The 19,961-nt window shown below is 41.2% G+C and overlaps 1 long non-coding RNA gene across 1 annotated transcript in view; it reads left to right on the top strand.

Moving 5' to 3' along the window:
* The window catches only part of LOC116149890 (uncharacterized), a 48,547-nt gene that overhangs the window by 1,012 nt on the left and 27,574 nt on the right, over positions 1–19,961 (top strand). The gene's annotated exons all lie outside the window — the stretch shown is intronic.

Raw genomic sequence — 19,961 nt, 5'->3', positions numbered from 1 at the left:
GAACCACATGGGCGTGAGAATTCCTTGCTGCTGTGAGTTTGAAGGTCTGAAGTTTGTTTTAAGTTGCAGCCTCTTTAGGTCAAGCCAATTTTTTTTTCTGGGGGCAGTACAACTCTAAAATGTTGTCTCAAGATGTAACCAATATGTAAAAATATTGCTAGTGAAATATTTTACTTTAAAAAAACCAAAACTTTGAAATCTGGGGTTTTACGCTGACAGTGCATCTCGGTTTCAACCAGCCACATTTCCGGTGCTTATAGGACAGCATAGTTCTAGACACGACTCTCAAGCCGGCCTTATTTGTTCGCTTCACCCTCCAGCTGCTCTGCTTCAGTTTAAGGGGAGACACCTGGAGCTGTCAGGAATGGTGCGAGTGGATGGCCACTCTCCTAAGACGGTTGTTGCTCTAGGACTGAGTCCCTCTGAGTAATTGAGAAGCCTGGATAAACCAGCCAAACTGTTGGGGTTTAGGTTCCTGGCTCAGCATTTTCAATGTAAATTTTTTTTTCCCATTAAACTTTTTGTGTCTTTGGGGTATTCAAAAAAAAAAAAACTTGGGAAAAAGTCCTCTGATACTATGACAATTACAAATCTTAGAGACTATACCTGTTTGTAAGTAGCACAAAGTTTTCAATCAACAGATTTAAAGTTAAAAACAACCCTACACAGTGGATACTATTATTATTTTCAGTCTGTAGATTTAAAAACTGAGGCATGTAGAAGCTTTCTCGGGGCCACAGTCAGAGTGTGGCTGTGGTATTGGCCAGGCAGTGGGACGTCAGGAGCTGCGCTCATTTCAAGTCATTATACCATGTCTCTTTCATCTAATGTGGTCACTGAGGACATTTCATTTTTACAAATTTTTTTATTTTTTAATTTAAAAAAATTCTATTTTTTTTTACTGAAGTATGGTCAATTACAACATGTCAATTTCTGGTTTAAGCACAATGGCCCAGTCATGTATGTACATACACACATTCGTTTTCATATTGTTTTTTATTAAAGGTTATTACAAGATATTGAACATGGTTCCCTGTGCTAGACAGAAGAAACTCGTTTTTTAAAAAAACTGTTTTTATACATAGTGGCGAACATTTGCAAATCTCAAACTCCCAGATTCATTGAGGACATTTCAGATGTGCTGCGTGTCTAAAGTTTATCATTGTTTATCACTGTTGGAACCTCATACCTATATAGCTTTCAGGTAACTAAGAATTCTTTGCTTACATTGGGAAATTTTGAACAGAGAAATTCAAAACCATAGAATTATCAAATATCATGCCATTCAACTTCATGCCAACTATTATGAAGGGAAGAGCATTTCCAGTAATGAAAGTAGTAGGTCCATGTTAGGTCAGCATTGTCCAATACTCAACTTTGAGTATTTTTCTTTTTAAAGAATATTTTTATTGAAGTATAGTCAGTTTACAATGTTGTGTTAATTTCTAGTATACAGCACAATACTTGTCATATAGGAATATGCATACATTCATTTTCATATTCTTTTTCACTATAAGTTACTACAAGATATTGAATATAGTTCCCTGTGCTGCACAGTATAAACTTGCTGTTTATTTTATATGTAGTAGTATCTGCAAGTCTCGAACTCTCAGTTTATCCCTTCTCACCCTCTTCCCCTTACTTTTCAGCACCAATTTTTGTGCTCATCTCTGTTCTCAAACCAGGCATGGTCGTCTGTGCTCACCTTTTTCTCAGAATATTTGCAGAATGCAACAAGTAAAAACAGACACGTGCTAACACTGTGGCCTGTCTGACCATTTTCCTTATAACTCGAGTGGGCCCACAGTCTACCTTCCAAGTTCTCCCAAGTATAAGTTTTACCAAATGTTTTACCCAGTGTCAGTTTGGCCCGTGAAATCTGCTTTCTTGCAGCTTGGCCCTCCACTCCAAGCTGAGGTTACAGATTTTTGGTTTTATCGTGGCAGCTCCGCACTTCAAACCATCAATCTCTAATTAAGGATGCTGTTAGCTGCGGTCACATTCATTACAGCAAATAACGCACCCCCCCAAATCCAGAATTTTTATCGCTTTCCAGGATCAGAGTTTATTTCTTGCTCATGTAACCATCTGGATGGTGGGAATCAGGCTCCTTCTGTCTTGTGGATTCCTGGTCCCCAAAGACCTTGTCATCCTCTGCATGCAGCCAGTGGGAAGTATGAGCACTTCAGAGCCTTGGGCTGAAATCGTGCACATCACTCTGCTCCCACCCCACTCTATGGAACCCAGTCCCCTGGCCACGCAAACTGCAAGGGAGGCTGGCAAAGGTCGTCATGGTGGCCAAGAAGAAAAGGAGAATGTGGATCTGGTTGAGCATCAGGCATCCTTACTATAGTGTTTATATGAATGAGATTGGATTTTAACTTCCCTCTTTCATATGTTCCTCATCTGGTGTTTGCTATTTAAGGATAGACTAAGTTATACTAGTTATAAAAGGATATATAAATTGGGAGTATTTATATCTTCCTTTTCTCTCTTGGAAGCATTTGGGTAAGACTGAAATTTATTCATTCTTTAAGTGATTGGTAGATTTTTCCATTAAAGCTGTTTGACCATGCTTCTTTGTGGAAAGATTTTAAACAATTGATTCAGTTTGTTAACTGGTTATGGAATGATCTGGTTTTCTGTTTTCTTATTAATTTTGGTAGGCTCCACTTTTTAAAAGAATGGATCCGTTTCAACTAATATTTCAAACAATAAATTTGCTCAAAATGTATATCCTCCATATCTTTTCAAATTGAAGTAGAGTTGATTTACAATATTGTGTTAGTTTCATGTATACAGCAAAGTGATTCAGTTATAATTACATATTTTTCAGATGATTTTCCATTATAGGTTATTGCAAGATATTAATACCCTGTGCTATATAATAAATCCTTGTTGCTTATCTATTTTAAGTATAGTAGTTTGTACCTGTTAATTCCATAATCCTAATTTATCCCTCCACCTCCCCTTCGCCTTTGGTAACCATAAATTTGTTTTCTATGTTTGTGAGTAACCTTCTGTTTTGTATATAGATTCATTTGTATGACTTTTTGGATTTCACATATGAGTGATATTGAATATTTGTCTTTCTCTGTCTGACTTACTTCACCAAGTGTAATATTCTCTAGGTCCATCCATGTTATTGCAAATGGCAATACTTTATTCTTCTTTATGGTTGAGTAATATTCCACTGTGTATATATACACCATATTTTTTCAAGCCAGTTGTCTGTTGATGGGCACTTGGGTTGTTTCCAGTCTTGACTATTGTAAATAGAGTTGCTGTGAACACTGGGGTGTATCTTTTTGAATTAGAGTTTTTCTCTTTTCCAGATATATGCCCAGCAGTGATATTGCTGGGTCATATGGTAGCTCTATTTTTAGTTTAAGGAACCTCCATACTGTTTTCTATAGTGGCTGCACCCATTTACATTCCCAACAGCAGTGTAGGAGGGCTCCCTTTTCTCCACACCATCTCCAGTATTTATTATTTGTAGACTTTTTGATGGTAGAGATTCTGAGTGGTGTGAGGTGATACCTCATTGAGGTTTTGCTTTGAATTTCTCTAATAATTAGTGATGTTGAGCAACTTTTCATGTGCCTGCTGGCCATCTGTATGTCTTCTGCTCATTTTGATTGGGTTATTTTTTTTTGCTATTGAGTTGTATATATATTTTGGATATTAACCTCTTGTCAGTTGCATCATTCAAGAATATTTTCTCCCATTCCATAGGTTGTCTTTTCATTTTGTTGATGGTCTGTATCTTTTTCATTTCTGCAGCATTGGGAGTTGTATTCCTTTTTTTCATTTCTAGTATTGTTTACTATCTTTCTCAGGAAGTTACTTGAGGATGTTCTCCAGAAAAACAAAGATGTAAACCAGGAAAGAGGAAAGCATGGAACTCATGTTCTGGGAGGATAAGCAGGAAAGTTTTGGGAGATGGTTGTGGGTGGACTTTGGAAGTCCCAGCCCACAAGGGAGAAGAGGACCAGAGATCTTCTTCAAAAAAAAGGAGAGAGGGTCACAGAATGGAGAGTATGACTAAAAGGTTGGGAAAATATTGAGAGTGTAAAGGTAAATCATTAAAGTAAATTTGAAATTGGAAGGGATAAAATTGCACAAGAAATACATAAGCCAACATAAAATGTGACACAATTATAAGGCATTAATGGGATGTAAAAATAGAGAATCTTATTTTTCCTTGATGCTAGAGATAGTCTCTTTCAAGTGGCCTGGTGTTATAAAATTAAATCCACAGAGAAATTAATTTAATTCTAACACACTATACAGCCCAGCGTGGGAAAATATTTGCATAATAATAATGAAATTCTTTCTTTTATCGGTTTCACCTTTTAGAGTGAGCATATGAGTGGGGAACACTTAGATGAAGGACAGAGTGAAAGTTAATAAGCCTTGAAAATATATTAAAAAGTCAAACTACAGCTATCATCATAACATACAGCTTTTACATTTAGGATCAATTCCCAGGGGCTGGGTGGCTGCAAATATAGGTGTGTACATTTATAATTAATATACTGCCAAGTCACCCTCTAGAAAAGGGTACCAGTTTATTCTCTCCCAATACGTCTCCCTGCTTCTACCCTACTTCAGGATTTCCAGAAAGTCCGCAGAGCTTCTGATCCATTTGTGGTATCCTTCTCCATTTTCCAGCCCTGCTACACATATTTGCCCCAAATTACTGTTTATTGGATCGTTTCAAAGAATTTTTGGTCTACAGGGGAGGTAAAGCATGTGTCCTCAAATTGCCATCTTACAAGCAGGAGTCCCCTGATAGATTTTTAAAATGTAAATTGTTTTTTCCTCCTGATTAGAAAAGTAATGCATGTTCATCGTACAAACCATGTGAAGCCAAGAGGAAACACCCCTGAGCTTTTGAAAAGGTGTAGAGGTACAAGAAATTGGCCAGGGCGTTCACTCTCTGGAGAGTGGAGATCACTCTCATCTGCCAGGACTGAGAAATGGAAAAGAAACAACCTCTTTCTCCTATTTGCCAAAAATGTTGTCGGACAAAGATCATCCAGTTTTGCCTTGTCATTTCCCCAAATGAAGTAGCAGGGTCTTCTATTGGTATTTTCGAGTCGTCCCTGGTGCTTCTACAATTTCACTTGGTCGAACGTCTTTCTTGGTCTGCACTTGTGTTGTGGAAAGATCAGCCCCCGACCCTGACAAGCCAGGTAACTCAGGGTCTTAGAGCTTAGAAGAAAAGAGGCAGCTTTATTGTTTTGCCGGGCAAAGGGGACTCACAGCAGGGTGGTGCCTTCAGGACTGTGAACCCACCTTGGGGATGGGGCAGGGTGGTTATACAACCATAGCTCAGACCATGAGGCATTGATAACAATCAACAGAGTTATTTTCTTCTCATAGACTCAGAGTGGCATCCTGGTGTCTCCAGGTGACCAAGTCTACAGAGGCTAGTGGTTGTCGCTCTATCTCTTTACGTTATAAGCACCCACGGTGTGGTCTTTTGTAAGGTTACAGTCCTGTAAACTTCTCCCTGGAGATCAACTCAGACCAAGCATGATTATTACTTTCAATTACTACAAAGTAGAAACGTAAAATTAATAGCTTTATTTTAACAATGGGCCTGGAGCTGTGAGTAGTAACTGGTCAGTCAGGTCAGCTGACCGTTTTAAGGGCGAGTGTAAGAATGAGCAACCCGTTAGCCTAAGTGCGGCCATTTTATTAATCCTCCTTCATCTATGCTGCTCAGCACCCCGTGGATGCCCAGGAATCCCCCGACCCGCCTGCTCCTTCCTGCAGTGAGATGATCCCACTGGTTAATTTAGAACTGATAATGATGGAGAGATCTGTATGAAATACATGTTACATCAGCCTCCGCCACTTGATTGCCACCAACGTGGTGGGGTGGGGGGAAGGAGCTCTGCAAAGCCCCCTAGATGTGGGTTTGATCTGTAAAAGTCGGATGTTATTGGGGGCTCCCGCATGTCTTGAACGTCCAGGGGAACTTGACCCAAACTCATTTCCACAGCCTGGGACATTAAGCTTCCTTACACTTTCCATCCTTGCTTTTCTTGTCAATTTTTTTCTGCAACGCTGCTTCCGCGGTAGCAGCTCTGGGTCACGGGTGTCTCGTGAATTTGGTAAAGATTCTCAGGGAGGGACCATTTCCACGCACCACTCACCTTCTGCCCGGTCTCCTGTGCCCTCCTACCTGAGGCCTCCCTACTCCCACTCCTGCCCGACCACTCACAGCCAGACCTTGGAAAAGGCCACCCCCTGCGGGCTCTTCTGGGAGGAAACAGACTGCTGGGCCCAGACCCACCGAGATCCCGGGGAATTAAAGTGTCTCCATCTTGTTTTACTCTATCCCTTGAAGAGACTTCTGCTAAGTGACGGTTAGTTTTGAGTGTCATCTTGGCTGGACTGCAGCACCCAGTTATTTTCTCAAACGCTAATCCAGGTGTTGCTATGACGGTATTTTGTAGATGAGTTGACTTTCAGTAAAGTCAGTGTGGGTGGGCCTCATCCAATGGTTGGAGGCCTTAAGAGCAAAAACTGAGGTGTTTTTTTTTTCCCCCCCCACAAAGATGTTCAGCCTCAAAACTGCACAGTTAACTCCTACCGGAATTTCCAGCCAGCCAGCCTACCTTACAGATTTTGGACTTGCCAGCCCCCACAATCACACAGCCAATTGCTTACAATGAATCTTGACACATATACATACATATATATCCTGTGTTTATGTATTTCTGTCTATCTCTCCTATTGGTTCTCTGTGAGTGTGTGTATATATGTATATATAAACATATATATATAATACATTATATATCTGTAGTTATGTATTTCTTATTGGTTCTGTTTCTCTGGAGAACCCTGACTGATATACCCTGTGTATTTGTTTTAATTGCATAAGTAAGGCATGTTTAATATAGAAAATTAGAAATTATGGAAAAACCAAAAGAAAAATCTTACTAACAATCTCACCATCATCACAAAACAATCACTACCAACCTTTCAAGAGCTGTGTGTAGATACACATATTTCAAAAAGGCTTATTTTTTACATTTTTGTAAGTAGCTTTTCCACTGAATATGTAGTGAATAGCTTTCTACATCAGTAGGTACAGATCTAGGTAAATTTTTTGTAGGGGAGAGGTAATTAGGTTTTATTTATTTATTTTAATGGAAGTACTGGGGACTGAACCCAAGACCTCGTGCATGCTAAGCACACACGGTACCCCTAAGTTTTACCCTCCTCTTCTAGATAATTTTAAATTACTACCAAATATTACATTTTGGGGCTATACCATAATTTATTTGATTCTTCCCATATTGTTGGAAAATTACATTGTATCTATTTTTTCACTGTTACAAACACTGTAAAGAATATTGTTGCTCGTATCTTTATGCCCTTTGTCTACGATTTCTTGGGGATAAATCCTCCTGGCCCCTTCTCATGCTCCCACACACCCATACACACAGGAACGTATTTTCTATTAAAATAGTGGTCTCTTTGGCCTGTTGCCCTCTTTAAGTGGGATTCACAGATTATGAAAGCTGGAAAGACCTTGTGGACCTATCAAACCTCGTCATGCTCAGTTAAATGGAGGCTAAGAGAGGGGAAGGAATTTTCCCAACACCAGGCAGGCAGCTGAGAGCAGATTGGGCCCAGAACCCAAGTTTCATAACTCTATGCTTTCAGATGAGTTGATGCCACCCTGTTCACTCGTTGAATTTCATCTCAGGAAGCACTACACCCTGTCTAGGTGACACCTTCAGTTTGGTGAAAGTCAACAACGCAGTGAATGCTCTCAGCATCTCGCCCCAGGGAAGCCAGCCCAGTGCAGGGCGAACGAGAAAGACAAGTCCTCAGTTTCGGGAAGACTTGACTTCCTTGCATTTCTGATGAGATGAACTCTCCTGCAGGCCAGACAGAGGACTGCTGCCAAGCCAATGTTTAGAGAAAGTGGACTGAGCAGTGGTAGGTGTTCATGGCAATAAAGGGCCCCCTTTACTGGAAAAACAAGTTTTTACATTATGAAAATAATATACGGTCTTTAAAGTTGGACGTTTTGAACAGTCAGAAGGAAACAAACTAGTCTATATCGATGTATCTATTTAGCCATGTGTTCATATATATAGAGAGGCGGGGGGGCCACTGTTAACATTTTTGGGAACTTACCTCCAGCTATTTTGTATTTTCTATAATAGGTTATAATAATCAGTCTATATAGGTTATTGTTCTCAACACCACATTATAAGCATCTGTTAATAGCCTTTATAAATATAACTTTAGTAAGTGCATAGTAGCCCATTGTATTAATGGGCCAGTTTAGTATCCTCTCTATTATTGAAAATGTGGTTGTTTCTATTCTTTTACTGTATGAGAGACAGAGACAGAGACAGAAAAATGTCCTCTAAAGGAGGTATATGTTGGAAATATTGGGAATGGAATGTCAAGGTCAGTGTGTGCTGGTACAGCGCCCAGGCTGCTTGGGTCCAATAGGCAGATGATAACTAGAAACGGGGTAACCAGGATAATTCTACCACGACAACTCTTAAAAATCTTAAACATACCTCAGAGAGTATATATTGTATGATACCATTTATATGAAATTCAGAAATAGCTAAAAGTTATGGTGATAGAAATCAGGATGGTGGCTACCTGTGAGAGATGAGACTAAGACGGTAAGAAATTTTCTGTATCTTGATTATGGTGTTGGTTACACAAGGTGTAAGCATTTTTCAAAACTCACTCAATTGTACACTTTAGAGCTGTGCATTTAACTGCATATAAATATTACCTTAATAAAGGACTAGTGTAAAAACAAATCTTGAGTACCTGTTTGAAGGAGGGAGTCTTAACATACACTATTTATGCTTAATCTAAGGATTTTAAGAGTGATCACTGTTTCTGTATATTAAATTTGCCAGCTCCCTTAGAGCCTGATAAAGGCCTTCCAGCCCAATTTTGTCAAACTGTCCTCTGCATATGAATTGCCTAGGAAATATGTTAAAATTCAGATTGCTGGGCCCAGGTGCAGAAAGTATGTTTCCAGGCTGGCGCGGGACCTGGGGATATGTATTATGAGCCAGCACCCTCGGTGTCGCACGTTAACCTGCTTTGAGGAGCCCTGTGATGCTTGCTTACAGGAGAGCTTCTGCCGGGTGAGTGGGTGTGGACCTGGCAGTTCACGTCCACTCAGCACGGGATGTTTCTCTGATGTCTCAGCAGTTAGCAGTGAATCGATCAGATTTTCTTCCTCATATAAGTTCAGCTTATCCTTCACTGGGGCTCACATTTTCCATCAAGATTAAGTTGCACATGATACCAAGGATTACTGACCACTTCCTCTGTGGCTGGTATAATTTAAATTTTTTTCTTCACATCGTAGTTTATTAAAAGGGGGAGGATTAGACTCTATTTCACGAAATTATTTCATGATCTTCCTTGCCTCAGACTCTCTTCAAGCAACGATTAGGCTTTGACTAGATCTGTCTTCCAGTGTGTACAACGTGAATGCTAGTACTTGGTGTCCCCAGATGATGTAAGAAGAACAGATTTGCCGGTGAGGACAACAGGGCAGGGCAGCAGCACCGTACAAAGGAGACTTGTGCATCTTCCTGAAGTCATAGCAGTGAGGGGCGTGGAATTTAACCTCTGGGCCTCCCTTACTAACATCTATGGAAAACTGGGCTAAAACAATGACCACTAAGAAAACTGACCTCACAAGAAAAAGACAATCTGATTCAAAAATGGGCAAAGGACTTGAACAGACATTTTTTCAAAGAAGATATGCAAATGGCCAAAAAGAACATGAAAAGATGTCACCATCATTAGTCATTAGGGAAACGCCATCCAAACCACAGTAAGATACCGTTTTATGCCCACTTAAATGGCCCTCCTGGTGGCTGTCATCGAGGAACTGACAGGTACTGGTGAGGATGTGGAGAAACTGGAACCCACTGCTGGTGGGAATTTTAAATGGTACAGCCAACTATGAAACATGGTTTGGTAGTTCCTCAAAAAGCTCTACCCAGAATTACCATATAATCCAGCAACTCCACTCCTAGGTATTTACCCAAAAGAACTGAAAACAGAAGCTCAAACAAACTTGTTCACCAATGCTCATGGCAGCTTTATACAATAGCCAAAAGATGGAAGCAACCCGTGTCCACCAACAGATGAATGGACAAACAAGGATACACACGTACAATTTTACATTATTCAGTCATAAAAAGGAACGAGGCACCGATAGATGCTACAACGTGGATGAACCTTCAAAACATAAGGCCAAGTGAAGGAAGCCAGTAATGAAAGACTGTGTATTATATGATTCTATTTATGTGAAATGTCTAGAATAATCAAATCTATACAAAGTAGAGTAGTGATTGCTTAAGGCTGCTGGGGATGTGGGCATAGGAGGGTGACAGCTAAGAGCACAAGGTTTCTGTTTGTGGAGATGAAAGCTTTCAAAATTGCGGTGACGGTTGCACAATTCTGTAAATATACTAAAAAAATCATTGAACTGTCCACTTTGGGTGAATTGTCTAGGGTGTGAGTTATAACTCAATAAAGTTGTTTTTAAAAAGAAAGAAAAATTAGTATAAATATATTCAGAGCTTACATTCCAGACTCAGAGGGATTAAAAAAAATTCAGGATAATGATGTAGAACGGCTTATAATTTTAGGAGAAGGAGCAACAACAGAATAAGAAAACAAAACCCAAAAAGCTGTGTATTAGGGCACAACTTGTTATCTGAGAAGCAAACCAGCTGGCGTTACATTGTGATTTGCTCATTAATTTTAATATGACGATAATGGTGAAAACGAAATATTTTCTTTTGCATTGTGTCTAATGGTGCCTACTCAGATGTTGTTCTGATCTTTTGCGTATACACGTGTCCATGAGTGGATATCTTGTATTGTGTGTATAATTTATGTATGAACTGAGATGCACACATATTCATGCAAATGAGTTTAGTATTCGCATGTGCAGATCTGTGCAAGTTGCTGGTCAGATCCTTTTTATTCCTTAATGGCTGCACTTGTCCTCTTCACTTGCATCGTGTGAATAACGCCCCTGACTACATGAATTACCCTTCTCTGACCCGGTCGAGTGCTCTGACTGCTGGTCCCTGGGGTCCATGTAGACATGAGCAACTGATGGGCTTTGCACAAAGTCTTCTGCACAATCTCTAATTCCTCCTGGTTCCAGCTTCTGTTTCCCTGATGTCTTGCCAATCTAGCCAATCCACTTGTTAACTCCACCAAGGTAAGGGGAATAAGGGTTTGCATCCTGAGGCTAGGAATGGAGTCTATTAGCATGCGGAAGAACAAGGGGAGAAATACGAGGAGGAAACTAATTTTTCAAAAAAAAAAAAAAAGTACTGTGCCACACCTGAACGGTTTGGTTTAAAATGTTGGCATTGGGGAGCGATGGAAATGTTAGCTGTCTTGATTGTGGTAGTGGTTTCATGGGTATACACATCCATCAAAATTCATCAAGTTGTACATCTGAAATATGTAGTTTACTGTACAGGAATCACACCACAATAAAGGTGTTTTTAAAAAAAGTCAGGGCAGAAACACACATCCCAACAGGTCCAAGAGAGAGTATGTGTGGAGAACCCATGCCTTCTGGCCTGAGGGGTTCATGTGGTCACTCATGTGGTCATTTCTAGCAGGGATATGCATTTTTTCAACATGATCTTTGAATGTTAATTTATTCTTAAAAATCTTTTCTCTTGTGATTTTTAAGTAGATTTAATTTTTAGAGCAGTTTTAGGTTCATAACAAAACTGAACAGGAAGTACAGAGAGTTCCCATATGCCCCCTACACATGCACAGCTGCCCCCACTACCAGTGCCCCCACCAGAGTGATCCATTTGTTACAATAATCAAACCTCATGGTGAACATCATTGTCACCCAGAGTGTAGTTTACAGTGAGTAAGGCTGACTCCTGGTGGCGTCCGTTGCATGGGTTTGGACACATGTATAATGACAAGTATCCACCATTACAGTATCATACAGAACGGCTTCACTGGCCTCTGTGTTCCACCTAATCACACATCCTCCCCCAGTCCCTGGCAACCACTGATCCTTTTAGTTTCTATAGTTTTGCCTTTTTCACAATGTCCTTTGGTTGAAACCAGTCATACAGTATGCAGTCTTTTCAGGTTGACTCCTTCCACTAAGTAATATGCACTGAAGATTCCTTCATGTCTTTGTAGTGCTGAATAATATTCTATTTTCTGAATGAACCAGAGTTTATTTATCCATTCATCTATGGAAGGACATCTTGGTTGCTTCCAAGTTTTGGCAATTACAAATGAAGCTGTTATAAACATTCACGTGTAGCTTTTTGCGTGGGCATAAGTTTCCAACTTCTTGGGTAAACGCCAAGGTGCGCAAATTGCTTTATTGTGTAGTAAGAGTACTGCTTGGTTTTGTAAGAAACCATCCAACTGTGTTCCAAGCTGGCTGTACCATTTCGCATTCCCACCAGCAATGAATGAGAGTTCCTGTTGCTCCGTATCTTTGCCAGCATTTGGTGTTGTCAGCATTCCAGATTTTGGCCATTCCAGTAGGTGTGCATTGGTGTCTCATTGTTTTAATTTTCAATTCCCAAATGACATGTGATGTTGAGTATCTTCTCATAAACTTATTTGCCATCTGTATATCCTCTTTGGCGAGGTGCGTATACAGGTCTTTTGCCCTATTCTTAATTTTCTTCCTTATTGTTGAGTTTTACGAGTTCTTCGTACATTGTGGAGAACAATCCTTCACCCGACGTGTCTATTGCAAATATTTTCTCCCAGTCTGTGGCTTGTCTTTTCACTCTTTTGTTAGTGTCTTTTCCAGAGCAGGAGTTTTTACATTTTAATGAATTCCAGCTTATCAATCCTTTCTTTCATGGATTGTGCCTTTGGTGTTATATCTAAAAAGTCATCGCATACCCAAGTTTTTATGTTTCCTCCTCTGTTATCTTCTAGGAGTCTGTAATTCTGCATTTCACATTTAGAGCTCTGATCCATTTTAAGTTAATTATGGGAGGAGTATCAGGTCTATGTCTAGATTTTTTTTTTTTTGGCATGGCAATTGCTGGGTATTTTTTAGAAAAAAAATTTGTATGTTTTAAAGGACTATTTCATTTCCCTTTTATGTGGGCCTTTTCAAAGTTGCATCATTTGAAATAATTCTTAAACAGTCTTTACAGAGAAAGCCTTTTCAGAGTGTAAGGGGCATGAACTTCTTGCTTATCATTTAGAAACAGCGTGGGCCTCAGCCAAGTACAGATTTGTTCTCTTGTTGATCTAATTTTCTTTTCTTTTTCGACTTGGTTAGTAGCCAGGCAAGGCAGGGCATTTATCAGTGACGGCCAGTTTCAGGTAAACAATGAGTTGGGAAAAAGGTTACTGTTGATTCTGGTTTAGCCGCCAGTGGCAGCCGTTGTGTGGGGCCAGGGGCACAGAAGCAGATCCTAAATCGTCTCTGGAAGGGAAAACACAAAGCAGAAGCCATAGAGCAGGGCAGGAGGGGGCACTGGTGATTCAGTGCTTTCTGGCTCCTTCTCTGTGAGTCATCAGAGAAGCAATTTTCTCAGAGGGGTGGCAATTGTTTGGGGAATGCGACCTGGAAAGCTAAGCAGAGGCCAGTACTGCGAAGCGAACCAAGTGCAGCGAAGGTGGGCCACGCTGGGACCCCCCTTTCTCAGGAGGTCGGACTTGGGAGAGCGGGGCCCCAGCAGAGAGGAAGGCGGGGCCTCTGGGTGTCGCATCAGCTCGCTGACGGGTGGGGCAGGGAGCACTGGCGAGGGATGCAGTTCAGCGTTCTGCCTCGCTTCCACTCCTCTCCGTGTCTGGGTTTCTCTCCTGGGTCTGTTCTTCCATCGTTTCCCTCTCTTTACCCTGCTTCTTTCACTCCATTTCTCACTTGGGGCCCCTCCTTGCTCTACACTGTGGTTTTCACTGAGCCCCCCACCCTGCCAGACCAGATTATTGAGTGTCTGCTCCGAGTCCAGACATGGAACCAGCCCTGGACACTGGGGAAGAGGGGAGCAGGGGTACAGGATGTAGAAGACACAGGTGCTTTACAGAGAGCTGGGGGGGCTGGTGCATGACAAGTCAACACCACCATTTTGACATCAGGCTCAGGTTTTTATTCTCGAAATTTTTTTATTAAAATATTTTCATTATTCAAGTATAGACAGTCTACAATGTTTTAATTTCTGGTGTACATCATAGTGATTCAGTTATACACACATATTTCTTTTCATATTCTTTTTCATTATAGGCTATTGCAAGGTATTGAATGTAGTTCCCTGTGCCATACAGTGGGACCCTGCTGTTTATCTATTTTATATGTAGTAGTTAGTATCTGTAAATCCTGAACATTCTTTTAGATTATGGTAAAAAACACGTAACATTCAACTTACCACCTTACTCATGTTCAAGTGTACAGTTAATTGTACGTATTATATTCACATTTTGTGCAACAGATTTCTAAAACTTACAACAGTGAAACTCTGCACCGATTAAATACTAATTACCTCAACATCAGAATAGTTTTTCATATCTATGCCTTGATAATCCAAATGTCAGAAAATAAGAGTAAACTTTCATCTTTAAAACTATGAAGCATATATGTTTATATGCTTGAGCATGTACTGAGTATCTCTGAACAGATGACTGGTTGTCTTTGGGAGAGGATGGGGTGGCAGGGGACAGGGTAGTAAGGAAGGCCTATTTCTCATGATATACCCTCTGTACCTTTGGAACTTTGTGCCATGTGCATGTATGTCCTAGTAGAAAAGTTACAGTAGCTAAGAAAAAAAAAAGATCAAGTCATGTGTGTCACAGACCCCGCCCCTACTCCATTCCTGAGCAAAAGCCAGGCTCAGGGAGAGGTTGAGAGATGGGGGAGGGGGAGGGTTAAGGATGTCTATTATAAACATTTCTTGGTTATTAAAAGTGAAATATAATAAAAAACAAAAACAATAGCTCACTTGCATTCAGATAGACCATTTGGACCCTACTACCTCAAAACACTTTCCATGCCAGAACGGCCCCGTCAGACCAGCAATGCCAGAGCATCCTACTTGGCACATATGCCCCAAGAGGTAAGACACCCTTGGCACCACTAAGGAGTGGCATTGACAATAACAGGGTCCAGAAGCAGCAGGGACCACGACAAGCTAGGATGGCCTCAGAGATGGGATGGAAGGAGGACTAGTGCAGTTGTACCTGGGAGCAGGGTCAGGAGGGCAGGAAGGATGGGAGAGGACCTGGGAAGACAGGAGAAGGAAAACACCAGACATACTTAGTTAAGGGAGAGGCACGGGGCTTGCTGACACCAGTAGAGCAGAGAGAGTGGAGTGGGGGTGACTCTGGGGGGGATGTAGTTTAGTCGACATTCTGTAGACACTGCCGGGGGGTGGTGCCCTTATGTCATCCTAATGCTCCACACACCTAGCTGTGTGTTCTGGGGCAAGCTGCTTAACCTCTCTGGGCCTCAAGTTTTCTCATTTGTAAAGTCAGAATAACCAAATGAAGATGGCTGTGAGTATTGAATGAATATATGTATGTAAAGATCTTAGAACAGAACCTGGCATGTGGAAGAGCCTAGTAAATGTTGGTGATGGTTACTTTCACATGATTATGGGAAGATTAATCTGCCAGGTCAGCTTAAAGGAGAGAGAAAATGGAGGCAGGCAGATCTGTTAGGAGCAGAGCAAATGTGAACCTAAAAAGTGGCTGAGGCAATGAAGATCCAGGTGAATGCTAGTGAAGGTTAGAGGGAACAACTCAGTAATGGGCTACTTCTGCAGCCGGGAGTCAGGGGAGGCGAGAGAGTGGGTAATGTTCAAGATGACCATGAACTCAGAGTTTGGGAACCATTAACGGGAGTAAAAGTCAGGCTGGACAGCTCTCCTATGGGGATGAAGCGACTCAAGTTAATTTTAGATGACTTTGAGGTGACAGCGGCCATGACAGTAGGAATGTCAAGTATGCAATTGGGAAACAGGTGACTGGAGCCCAAGAAGAGGGGACCTGATGGTCACTAATGGCTTTGCGGTCTATCTTAGATCAGAGTGGAGGCCGTTGTCCACATGGAGAGGTGACTTGGGAGGGGAGGATGGCGGGGATGCTCAACTGTATAACATGGTGTCCTCGGAGCCCAAGGAAGGCGGGAAAGAGCTTCCTTGTGTTGGACAGAGACCTGGGGGGGGAAAACTCTGGGAAAAAGGTCTGTAGAATTTAAAGTTGGAGATCCATGTTGACATTTTAAAGCAGAGGAAACTCTGTGTTAAAGCGCTTAAAGCAAAAGCTTCCTGACTTACCAGTTATTAAAAGCAAGCTACAAAGAATATTAAGCAGCTTTGGTGATTTTTTGTGCCAAGACAAGTGCACAAAGATTCAGAGAGAAGCAACCCTTGGACAACAAGACCCTGGGCAGAGGCCTGGCTCCTCTCCAATCAGCTCGTGATTCCACGAGCAGGACCCTGACTTCTCTTGCTGGCTTTCCTCCAGCCAACACTCCTGAGGCCCCCCGGGGGCCGGGCTCTGGGAATACAGAGGTGAGGGAGCGGGGCCTGGGCTGCAGCAGCTCACAGCCCGGCGCGGGCAGCGGGGGCGCCTCACTTACCTCCTCTGCTTCGACATGGTTCTAAAAATCCTGCATCATCCTGCCTAAGGAAGGTGGGGTCAAGGACGCTCACTGCATCTGCAGCTCTGCGTCCCACCCCCGCCCTCTTGTCCACGTGCTGCTGCATTTTGAGTTCTCGGATGTTCATCCTACTTTGTTCTCCTTGTCAACCTACTTCTCTCTAAAACCAGTCTTTCCACTGTGGATGGAGAATGGTCACCTGCCGTATCAGTAAACAAAGGATGTTTCAACTGTCAAGCCATCAAGCCACCAACCACTCCGCAGCCGCCTGACTGTGTGCCCTGAGGGGATTCAGGATGCAGAAAAAGAGGACACTGGCCCCAGATAGTTAAGGTACATATCAAACAAATAATTTCAGTAAGCCCAGACTCTTGCATCTTTCCATACAAAGGAAAGTGCTAAATTCATTAACTTGAGATGTCTATTTTTCCTTTAATTAGCAGTAATCTTTTGATGTTCATTACTTGCTTTTTTGTTTGGTTTTTGTTTTTTGCAAAACCTCCTGTACATCCTGGCTTCCTCTTACCTCTTTGGAGCAGTCCCTCAGAGATAACTGAGAGGCTATTTCCCAGGCTTAAGTCCTCAGCAGGTCTGCGGAATAAAACAGAATTCTCAGCTTTAAGGTTGTGCATTTTTTTCAGCCGACACCACCAGTGCGAAGAAAAGGTCCCAGGGTGGACATCCCCCCGCCACCCCGGTCCAGCGCTGGGGCGCACTCTGCTCTGTGACTTCTCTGTGCAGGCTCGTGAGATTCCCTCACCGACAGCTGCCTCTGCCTCCCTGTGCCCCGGCCACTGTCGTCTGTCCGCGCGGCCCTCCCGGTAGAAGGCTTTCCTCCTGTTGAATGGCCTCCCCTAGGCTTCTGTAGATTTTCCTGCTACAGTCAATGCTTGGTAATAACGAATGCCATGAACTGACCATCAGGCAGTTTTAGGATACGGACTTTCTCAGCTAACCTTGCTGCCTCCCTTCCAGACCTGCAAGGGGTAAGAACATAAATGAGACTTTACATTGAGACTGCGCTGTGAGTCCATACACTGCTCCATACTTGGTGTGCAGGTTAAAGCACAAATCTTCAAAACCAGTCCTGTTTTCAATTCAGCTGATAAAACTTCCTTAGACGTTATAAATCACATTCATAAATTCACATGAATTCCTTCTACTTGGTTTTCTTTTTATACACTTCAAATCCTGACTGGGCGATTGATGACCTCAACACACACAACCTTCCCAAGTAATTCTAAAAAATTCTTAGAAATCTAATACATAAAAATTCAAATATCACAAGCCTCATTTTCCTAGCTGTTCCAGCATTGTTTACAAATTCAGACAAATTCACACCTTTCAACTTAAAATTGTAAATCTAAAAACCTGCACATCTGAAATTGGAATCACAAGCCCATCTGTCAAATAATCTAAAATGTCATATTCCCTGAAAAGTGACACTTTAAATACCAAATACACGGATTATGTCTAACCTTAACCCCAAAGTATTGATAATATGAATTTCATTTCATTCTAAACTTTCCATGGTTGAAAATGATTTCACCCATTATATAATTTGACTCTAAGGATTTGGAAAAATAAAAAAAAAGCACAACCTAAAAATTGAAAATTATGTTTTATTTAAGGACATTACTAAGGAATATGGTTGGGGAAGGCAGCCTCTCAGATTTTTCTGAGGGAATTCTTACTCTTTTCCAAAGAGGTAAGGGAGGAGCCGGGATCTATAGGCATTTTTTTTTTGCTGGAAAAAAACAAAACAAAACAAAACAAAACAAAAACCCCAAAACATGTAGTTGAACATCAAAAGATGATTGCTAACCACAAAAAGCCGGACAACTCAAGCTAATAATTTTAGCATTTTCTGCATATAGGAAGATGTGAGTCTAGGCTGATTGAAATGATTCCTTTGATAAGCACCTTAACTATCTGGGGCCAGCATCCAGCTTTTCTCCATCCTGAATTCCCCTCAGGGCTCCGAGGCTGACGGCTTGATGGCCAGCATAATAATTCACTGTTCACCGGAATAGCAGGCAACATTCTTTGTTTACTGAAATGGCCAGCAACGTTTTTTTTTTTTTTTTTTTTTTTTTTTTTTGTCCACAGATTCAAGGCTGCATTCTCGAGTTGCAGGGCAGGGTCAAATTTCACACCTGGGGCCAAGATATTGGTACAGAAGGGGAAAAAAAAAGTCTGTTTTCAAAGGGGGTAAAGAATTAAACAAAAACAATAGTTAAATATTTATTCTTCCATTTTTTTCGATATTCAATTTAAAATAGATACCGAGGGTTGCCCGTGAGCTCTAAACGGACTGAGGAGATGGAGAGGGATCAGAAAAGTGTCATGCCTGTCTAGAGCGAGCCCAGCGGATGGGATGTTCTCAGCGGCCACCATGACTTTTGTGACCTCTCTTAGGTTGTGAAAGGCCCCTCCCTTTCTCTGAGTGTCTCAACATAATCTCAGTTCAACAAGGAGAATGTCCTGTTCCATATAAAATCCACACTTCAAGGGTGTGACCTCTGCCCTCTCCCCGGTGGGGGCCGGTTGCGGTTTATGGCCCTGTTGGATATTAACCAGTTTTGTATTTAACCCATCATTAGCCAAACGTACATATCTAGCTTCTCAGTTGGTCTTTGGACAGGCTTTAACATCTTTCTGGTCACCTCATTAACTAGTTAAATAAATTCCTTGACACAGGTTCCTTTTCATTTTTGCCTGAGAGTCAGGATTTTTACCTTTTTGAAAATTCTACTTCAACCATTTATACATTTGGATTCTGTTTTTTGGTGCATAATAATTGACGACAGTTATGATCAAAGTTTTCTTTTATCGGCTTAATACCTTTAAAGTATTTTTAAAAGTATTAATGTATTATTTAAAGTATTAAAACCTCAGATTCAGCTTTGCCTGATATTAAGAATCCCAGCTGTTGCTTTTGGTTGATATTTAGTACGTCATGGGTCAGAAACAGCGGCTTAGATACCCGTTAATTTCCATCCTTCTGAATTGCTTTATGTTAAATATCTCATATTCCACATATAGTTGGATTTTACTATTTGACCTAATGTGAGTTTGTTCCATCTCATATTTGTTAAAATTACATGTTTGGTCTTATTGCTATTGTCTTTTTGTTTTGTTTTGTTCTGATTTTAATACTTCCTTGCAATTTTCCTTTATTACTTTACTTTTTAAACAATTCTATTCTCCAAAGTACAACAGGATAGAGCAGAAAAGTGTATATATATATATTGCAAGTCTCTTGACCTCATCCTTTATGCTTTGTCTTTTCTGTACTCTCCTCCTC

This window comes from Camelus dromedarius, chromosome 36 (genome assembly GCF_036321535.1).
Source record: "Camelus dromedarius isolate mCamDro1 chromosome 36, mCamDro1.pat, whole genome shotgun sequence".
Taxonomy (NCBI): domain Eukaryota; kingdom Metazoa; phylum Chordata; class Mammalia; order Artiodactyla; family Camelidae; genus Camelus; species Camelus dromedarius.
Note: the sequence above shows the minus strand (reverse complement) of the source record. Positions and strands in the feature narration are given on the sequence as shown.